The sequence below is a fragment of the Octopus sinensis genome, linkage group LG15 (assembly GCF_006345805.1).
Source record: "Octopus sinensis linkage group LG15, ASM634580v1, whole genome shotgun sequence".
NCBI classification, from domain to species: domain Eukaryota; kingdom Metazoa; phylum Mollusca; class Cephalopoda; order Octopoda; family Octopodidae; genus Octopus; species Octopus sinensis.
In genome coordinates this window covers 13651783-13660689 of record NC_043011.1, presented here as the reverse complement: position 1 = coordinate 13660689, position 8907 = coordinate 13651783, and positions in this window count along the sequence as shown.

Below are 8907 nucleotides of genomic sequence, written 5' to 3'. Positions count from 1 at the left end.
TGAGGATAAATATTACCTCTCGGTATTAATATTGCCTCTGTCGCTAATATATATCGCTATATTGTTTTTAATACAATTGCAGCGTGGAAGGTGTTTATAAGCCATTTAAGAAACACACAAAACCGTTAGATTCACTTCAACATTTAAATTTAATTTGTCAAAATATTTTCGTCGCTTTGGGACCGCGACCTGTTCACTGACAAAATTTCGTGCTGCATATCATAATGTTATGATATTGTGAGTACGACAAGGCAGCTTCTTTTAGATAATCACTCAACAATAATATAAGTATTCTACCATGAGACAATTTGTCTACAATAATATGTCGATGACAGCCAGAAGATAAAAAATAGCGACTGAGACATTTTAAAGTCCTCTGTAACTGACAGGAGGAATGTAGGAAATTATCTTCCAGTCGGGTACTTTACCTTGAATACTTAGAACAGAGCAGACTCCATTAAAAGCACCCGAACACCAAGTTGTGTTAAACGGGTGATAATTCTTGTTCTTGAGTGGTAGACTTAAGTCTTATAGTGATAAATTATATGGTTATTGACGATTAAGTCTATTTTCGGCATATTTGGCATTGGAATGTTTTTCATGCTTGTTTTCATATCTCCATATTATATTTCTAACCGCTTTCCATCTGTTTTACCAAATTTAAGTTTAGTTATTCTCATCTTTTTGCCGTTTAAAATAATCTTAAACATTTTTTATAATTTAATTAAAACTGGATTCTAGTCTGAAGCGATATGTTTTTTGTAAGTTTTCAACAGTTTTTAAAGCGTTGGTTTTTAAAGCATGTAGTCTATTTGATTTCTTATCTCATCTGGATTCTTTCGCGTGCATAATTTTCTTGGCGGTTGCTGAAGAAGAGTATTGGTTCCTGCTAAATTGTTTCTTTATCAAACAAATGGTTCAAACATTCATCCTTTTCATTTCTTGCATCTAATCTCTATTATGACATATCGGCATGCATATCAATATCTTGTAAGCATGAGTGAAAGATGTTGTGTGTGTGTGTGTGTGTGCGTGTGTGTGTGTGACCCCGTTTGAAATTTGTGTCAGGTTGTTTACGTCCCCGTCACTTAGCAGTTCGGCAAAAAGTTCCGATAGAATAAGAACCAGACTTAAAATAAGTACTGGAGGGCGATCTGTTCGACTGGAATCCTTCAAGGTGTTGCTCCAGCAGGGTCGCAGTCCAATAATTGAAACAAATAAAAATAAGTCAATCTTCGTAGACCTAAGATCAAAGACATTTCATTCAGTTTTTAAAACACACAAGGACGCCATATTGTGTTTTTTATTTGAAATGGATTTACTTAAATCTATTTCATGCCGTATATTATTGTTGCTGATTGGTGGCTGGGTTGGCACCAGAAAGCATACAAATCTACACACATACATACATACATACTTACATACATGCATGCATACATACATACATACATACATACATACATACATGCATGCATGCATACATACATACATGCATACATACATACATACGTACATACATACATACATACATACATACATACACACACACACACACACACACACGCGTACGTACATATATACATACACACGCAAAAACGCATACACATACATACATACACACACATACATACATACATTTTCCGTTAAGTGTGATATTCCGTAACCAGAGACCGCCGTAACGCAGATGTTGCCTGTATTTACAATTCGGTGAACGGTACCAAAGGTCAGTTGACCTCCTATAACAGCCAAATTTCTCTCACTCTTATATAGTAATCTACTGTTCTGGTTTTTGTTTTCTTTTTTTTTTTTAACTCGAATCGCCCCAGTCATACAGACCGTAAAGAGGACGACATAACTGGACCGTCAGGTTTAACTCGTCTACAGCTGTTCTCAAGATGAAGCTAAACAATAAACGCGAACGATTGCAGAGTTTACATATAAGGGACATTACTACAGGTGTGCTAGATTGTAATTATCTCCCTTGTCGTGCTGTTCTGTTTAAAATATTTTGTCTGTACAGTTTCAGCATGGAAGGTGTTTGTAAGCCATTTAAGAAACACACAAAAGCCGTTCGATTCACTTCAACATTTAAGTTTAATTTGTCAAAATATTTTCGTCGCTATAAGACCGCGACCTGTTCACTGAGCACGGATTTTTGTCAGTGAACAGGTCGCGGTCTTATAGCGACGAAAATATTTTGACAAATTAAACTTAAATGTTGAAGTGAATCGAACGGCTTTTGTGTGTTTCTTAAATGGCTTACAAACACCTTCCATGCTGCAATTGCTTTCGTTCCAGCACACGGTCTCAGATCAAATCACTTGCTATGCAAGTACATCTCCGTAATGTCTGTACAGTATTTTATATTTAATTATTTGAAACCGGCGACTCTGTTTTTTTTTGTGTCTATTACAGAAATATTTTCAACGTTCCCACATTCTTAGATGTTTGTGCTTAGACATCACTCTTTAACATTGCAATACACAAGTGTAATTTAAGAGAAAAAAATATTTGTCATGATATTTTACCATGTAGGTAGTGAAGTAAGCGGTAATATTTATTACTTTAATTAACAGAGGTGTTTGTGTGTCTGTGTTTGTCCCCCTAGCATTGCTTGACAACCGATGCTGGTGTGTTTACGTCCCTGTAACTTAGCGGTTCGGCAAAAGAGACCGATAGAATAAGTACTAGGCTTACAAAGAATAAGTCCTGGGGAGTCGATTTGCTCGACTAAAGGCGGTGCTCCAGCATGGCCACAGTCAAATGACTGAAACAAGTAAAAGGGTAAAAAGGGATATCTCACACTTAGGCCTTTGCGAGACTAATAACCTGGTGTAGAACTCAATACACGTATTCTTCAGAACGAAGCGTTAATCGAATACAAAGTAGTACTAAGAAAATGTGATGACAAACAAATAAACGATTATCTTATGAACTTCATTATTACCTTACAGTTGTTTCTGCTATAAGATGCAGCGGACTCGTAGTTGAGTGCCTGAGTAACACCTTATTCGAGGCTCCGATGAAGATCTGAGATGTTACTCAGGCACTCAAATATGAGTACGCTGCATCTTATAGCAGAAACACCTGTAAGCCAATGAAGTTCATATGATAAATGTTTACTCTTTTGTCATGTTATTCTCTCTCTCTCTCCCTCTCTCTCTCTCTCCCTCTCCCCCTCTCTCTCTCTCTCACACACACATGCTTACATCAGTATTTTCATCAGTATTCTGAATATAATAGAAATGAGAGATTAAGAAGAAATAAAAGTACATTGACATTAATAACCTACTTTTTAAATAAACAGTTACTGTAAATGCAAATAAATATTTTACTCTGCTGCATTTTGAAAAGCAACGATCCATTTTACATGCAACAGAAAGTTGCTTTTTGTGAATGACTATTAATTAATTAACACACATTCTCCTGACTCCAATTAACAATTACATTTTCTTGCATATTTTTTTCTTCTTCTGGATACCTGTTGCTTGAGAGTTCCGGTAATTGGGCCACAAGATAAGAGGTATTTTACTATAACGCCTCTCCTGAATACCTCTCGATGCAGAATCGAGAAACAATCCAATGAGATGTGACAGAACGTCACCGACTTTACGTTGCTAAGTGGATGTATTTAAAGAAGCTCCCGAGCATAGCTTGTTGTTTTATCTTATATTCTTGTCTTTTATGAAAACAAACAGCGACATTGGCATTATAACTGCTGCACGTCTGCCTAACCTTACACAGGAAACAGAGGAAGGTGAATGATTGTTGTTGAAACAGCTTCATTTATTTATCTTCACAATCAGATGACTTACTGAAGGCACACAATGCTAAACTCACCGCATTCAGGCTTATATTACTTGTGCACTTTCATCTCAGCGTCAAAGCCATATACATTACCATTTCTATTTAAGAGGACATCTTCAATTGAATGGGGGGGGGGGGCTAGGGGTACAGTTATAGGCACATAGCTAACTGTCCCCTTTACACGCCAATTCCTCTCCAACGATGCCTTTTTTTTCTATAAGTAGATGTTATCTACAAACCAAAGAGAGAGCTTTTAACTGAGCGGAATATAATCCATTATAACACACACACACACACACACACACACGCACGCACACACACGCACACACACACGCACGCACGCACACACACGCACAGACACGCGCGCGCACACACACGCGCGCGCACACACACACGCGCGCGCACACACACACACACACACACACACACCCACACACACACACACACACACACACACACCTCACTATAACGTGGCCCATATTTACTATGAAGCTTTTATGGGCTGAACTGTAATAAAAATAGATATTTCCCTCTTTCTTAAAGTAAATATTCAAACACAGGAAGTAACCAAGAATGTGTTTTTTCATGAACTATACAAAGTTTAAGCTTTCAGCTGGCATCGAATAAGCTCGTCCCATAGCAGAAAGCTCTGACAAAAGATAAATCTGATGCAATCGTTATTAAGTCAAGTAGTTTAGAAACGAAGCTACCATTGAGTTTAAATGTAAAAATCTCTTCAATCTACAAAATGCTTAGCAAAACAAGAAAGAAAACAAAAATGGCTGTATTTGTTAGCGTATAAGACGCGCTTTTCTTCTTATTTTTCAAATGTGTTCAAACTTGTCCAGCGTCTAATGCGACCGTATTACTGATAGGAGCCAGATGAGCTTAAGTCCGCTAAAAAAAAAAAAAAAGAAAGAGTATGTTAGCTCATACAACCCACACTTATAGGATCTTTTCGGTTTGAATGGCAGTTTTTAACATAATTTCTAGGTAACTAAAAAATTTTAAACTCCGTATACTGGTAGAATGTGTTTATAAAACATCTTTTTCTCTTGGCTTTATTGAGAAAATTCTATAGTTTGTAAGATATTTGTTGTTTTTTTTTCTTCAATTTCTGCAATTTCAACCAATCACTAACGTCTATTGAGGTAAAAAAAACCTATTCTGTGCCGTATGAATATGTCCCTCGTTTAAGAAACAGATTGGGTTTATTTACATTTGTGAAGAAAAAAGGATACCCTTCCCCCCACCCCTAACCCTAACCCTAACTAACCCTAAAAGAGATTGAAATGCAATAGATCGATACTAGGGTCATAATTATGGGTGACAATTTCATATGACACCGCTAGAAAAAACTGCCGTTCAAACCGAAAAGTCCCACTTATACACACACATATATATATATATATATATATATATATATATATAATATATATATATATATATATATATATATATATAAATCTTACGTTATTTGAAGACTGTGTTACATTAAAGAAGCACTCAGCAACATCTACCCATATGAATTTCATATATTACCCAATTGTCCTTGGCACTTTTATAACTATATAATGTATCATCGGTGAAGAAAACGACAAATATTTCCAAATAACTCATAAGTTTCTGCCTTCTGCCTAATCAATGCGGGCGAAAGGTCGTCTACACGAACATTTCATACAAAACAGTCATAATTTTCTATATTTGTTGTGAAAGATTTCAGCTGCTTGTTGACTGTCAAGAAATGCTAGAAACATTATTAGAGGGTTCAGCATCCACCAAAACAAGGTGAAATAAAGTTAATATTCCAACATCAGACAGTAATCGAGAATATGCTTCCATTTGGTAATCCAAGGTCAATAACGCCATTGAGAAGGACCGACGAAGGACGCTAACTCTAAAACATCCATTTGAGTGGTCCACCATTTCGTAATCAGCCGGATCACGTTTTGCGTGACTCAGAAATATGACTAAATGAAAATATGCTGGGACATGGTACTGCATAAAAATTTTGTAGCAAAATAGGCGCTAACGTACTTGATGCAATAGTTAAAATTACACTCTCAGTGTTGAAAGGGTGGAAAAATCATTTTCTAAATGCTTGACGATAGTCAAAGCAAGGGAGACAACCCCGAATTTTTAATTTAGTATTTAGTTTTTCTTCCATGTTGTGAGATTGTCTTTCAGTGAGGTCGACTTTACCTTTAAACATTCCTGTGTCAATAAAATAGTGAAGTACTGGCCTTCGAAGGGATTGTAGAAACAGTGGAATTCTAGACATTAGTTATGAATCCTTACATCCTGAGTGCAAGCCCTACCGGAGTCAACTTTACATTTCATCGCACCCAAATACTAAGTTCGATCCCATTCCGAAATGCCTGATCTTGTTACCAGTTCTGTTTGGTTAATCACTTAACTTTTAAATTCTGGTTCTAAATACTAGTTTCTGTCACGCACTGAACCCTTGGCTTTTCAGTCATAACTGAATTATTAAATTCTAAAGGGTTAAAGATGGAGGCGCAATGGCCCAGTGGTTAGGGCAGCGGACTCGTGGTCGGAGGATCGCGGTTTCGATTCCCAGACCGGGCGTTGTGTTTGTTTATTGAGCGAAAACATCTAAAATCTCCACGAGGCTCCGGCAGGGGGTGGTAGTGACCCCTGTTGTACTCTTTCGCCACAACTTTCTCTCACTCTCTCTTCCTGTTTCTTGAGAAACGCTGCGATGGACTGGCGTCCCGTCCAGTTGGGGGGAACACAGCCGCCACAGAAACCGGGAAACCGGGCCCATGAGCCTGGCTAGCCCTTGAAAAGGGCGACGAAAGGGTTGAAGATTTGTTTGACAATGTTGGAATATGTGGATTCGGTTTCGAATCTTAGTTTAGCTATTCTGAAGCTGTTCGTTACTGAAATGTGACAGTCACTTTCTGAAACTTGAAATTAACGGAGATAATGTCTTACAAACGACAAATATTTGCCTTAGGGTGAGGATTCTGTTTGAATACCAATTCCAGTACAATAATAGATTTATAAATAGACTTCGTCTTCGTCACCAGAGAGGAAACATATGTGAAGCAATGCAAGTACTTTCTCGCTGTACACCCCGAGCATAGTGATATAAAGTTTAAGAGCATCAGGCTGCTATACCAAAATTATATTCCTCTATATAAAACAATAATCCTGATGTGAAATATAACTCGAAATATATTCACCAATTTCTGAGCATGAAATTTACTTCAGCTTCCGACTGCGTTATATTCACAAACATAGTTTCCTGATCTCCCGTCGCCAGCTTGTTATTTTGTTTGGCACGGCTTCACTAAATTTGGCAGTTAGAACTGAAATATGGCAGTAAAATGTTGCCAACAAAGAGCTTCGCTTGTCTTGAAGGAGTAGAAATCATACTTAGTGACTTGTGAGGTGTATTATAAGGTATCTTAGAAATAATTTTTTTGGTTTTGAATGAATTAAGGATCTTTTCGGTTTGACCGGCAGTTTTTTCTTAGTGGTGTCATATGAAATTGTCACCCATAATTATGACCCTAGTATCGATCTATAGCATTTCAATCTGTTTTAGGGTTAGGGTTAGGGGTGGGGGGAAGGGTATCTTTTTTCTTCACAAATGTAAATAAACCCAATCTGTTTCTTAAACGAGGGACATATTCATACGGCACAGAATGCTTTTTAACTCAATAGACGTCACTGATTGGTTGAAATTGCAGAAATTAAAGAAAAAAAGCCAACAAATATCTTACAAACTGTAGAATTTTCCCAATAAAGCCAAGAGAAAAAGATGTTTTATAAACACATTCTACCAGTATACAAAGTTTAAAAGTGTTTAGTTACGTGGAAATTATTTTAAAAAACCGAAAAGATCCTGAATTAATATTGATTTCAAATTTTGGCACTAGGCTACCTATTTCGGGGAAAGGGTAAATAAATTACATCGACCCCAGGACTCAACTGGTATTTATTTTATCGGCCCCGAAATATAAAATCGACCCCTGTGGAATTTGAACACAATACGTGAAGACAGACGAAATGCCGCTAAATATTTTGCCCGGCGTGTTAACGATTCTCCCAGCTCGCCGCCTTAATCTGATTACTTAATATTTTCTGAGATTTTGAAACAGCCATTGAAATAATTCAGATTTTTCAAATTTATTTATTGGGCTATTGAATACAAGTCATTAAAACATTTGGTTTCTGATCTTGTTTTTTTTTTTGTTTTAATGTTAGCATTTTATGATGCGTCATTATTGCCATTATTCGTTTATGAAGTCTATAAATGTTTTCTGTGTCATTGTTTATTAATTGTTCTCGTACTTAGCAATCAAACGTTGAATATAGCGAAAATAAAAGATCGTGCACATACTCTAGTTCATAAGTGTCATATAAGAATTAATTGTTTCTTAAGAATATTACTAATACAATACTTACTAGATAATCTAAACACACACACCTACATATAGTAGTTACAACGATAAAATCTAATGAGCTTGTGATTACTCGTTCTAATTATAAACTTTATGGTTTGCTTTATGAGTAATTTCAATTTTATGACTGTCCCATTAGTCAGCAGTCATCGTTATAAACACTTTTTGAACACAGTTTTCGTTTGTGTTCTTTATCTGAAAGTTCTTTGTTTGAATTTATGTTTGATAGATTCGTGTGTTTTGCAAAGGGGTCGCATTTATTATTTTGAATAGTTACACCCGATTCAAGTAATATTAGTTCGGCTACGGCCGGCGTGAGTAAGGTTCAGTCGACAGAAATTAAGCAGAAGACGGTCGGAGAAACAGTTCTTGTTACTGAGTGATTTTGCAACCCCTAGAATTTCCAGTTAAAATGAAGATTTTGAAATATAGTCGCTATTTAACACTACACGGCAATATTTCATAGTGATAGGATAGTAACAGTTTTAGTTCAACGTGTGAGATTTTTTTTCAAATCGGTCCCTAGTGTTTTTTTAGTATAGGTTGACAGTTTAGGTCATATGGTATTTGCGTTCGGCTCTTTGCTCTCTGACAGCAACACCCATGATGATACAGATACCAAGCCGTTTCGACACTTGTCTTTCCATTTAAGAATATCTATTTCTTT